Below are 1191 nucleotides of genomic sequence, written 5' to 3' on the forward strand. Positions count from 1 at the left end.
TTTTTCTTTGATCATAAAATCCTTCTTGATACGCATTTAGAAAAGTACATTGTGTTGAAACATTTGTTTAAGCATCAGAGTTTCTGTGTTTATGATTATTGTTCATTTTACTGTAAAGTATGAGCAAAGTAAATAAAAATTAATTCTGTTCAGCATGCACATAAATCTTTCTATTAGTCTGTCTCCAAAGAGATTGTCAAAGAGATTGAACTGCAGGTGATTAATGCGAATATCATTTTGATCGGCTGAGTTTTTGAACTAAATTTCTTGAAGGAGGATTGTTTACTGTCATATGTAAATATTCATAAAAGGATAGTGAGGTTTCTGCTAAATGCCACTTAACATCTGTTTCATTTATCAAGCTTAATATTACCAAAAAAATAGATTTTACTCCAGCAGACAAACTGTTGGAGTCATCTCTGGAGATGATGGACCTACCCTGGATGAACTGGGACTATCAGCAGTGCCAGTGTGTATCAGTTCATATTATAGCTGATGAATGTGAATCTGGAGCATGTACAGGTTCATTCTAGATATTTTCCAGGTCTTTTTACCACTGATTCAGATTTTGTCAGAGACCATAAAAACATGTCAAGAGCATCAAATCACACTAAATTAAACTATAATATCAAGAATTATTAATGCTGTCAACTCCCAAGCAAATAGTTAACAGCAGTTATGATGATATTTCTAATCCACAATCAGGATTAACAAAAATCACTGGAAAATTAAAAATTAATTAAGGAGCAACTAAAGTTGTCCAGTTTTATTTTCAATATTCGCACTTCTCCCTTTTAAAATAAAATGTAAATAAAATCAAAGACAGGAGATGTCATAATGAACAATACTCAGAGAATAAGAGACCTGACAGGATACTGTGAGATTGTGATAAACATGAAAAATCGAGTCCAGTTCTAAAGACATGAACACTCTGTCCATGCTTTCAGTGTTTATGTTCAGCGAGAACATGTTGATATTGAAATTCATCGTCAAAGCTTCTGTATCTCTTGCAACCAACTGCAGTTGTCATGATCCTGGGCCATGTTGGCCCAGCATTCTTAGTTTTCATGTATTTTTGTATTTTGTTCTTTATTCTGGCCACGGTTCCTGGGTTGCTCTGTTAAGTTGTTCCTTATTTGATTTCCCCCTTGTGACTTTTACCCCCTGTGTGCCCCTCTGTATCTGTGAGCC

The sequence above is a fragment of the Haplochromis burtoni genome, unplaced genomic scaffold, assembly GCF_018398535.1.
Source record: "Haplochromis burtoni strain Fernald_Lab_line unplaced genomic scaffold, NCSU_Asbu1 Contig_424, whole genome shotgun sequence".
Lineage (NCBI taxonomy): Eukaryota > Metazoa > Chordata > Actinopteri > Cichliformes > Cichlidae > Haplochromis > Haplochromis burtoni.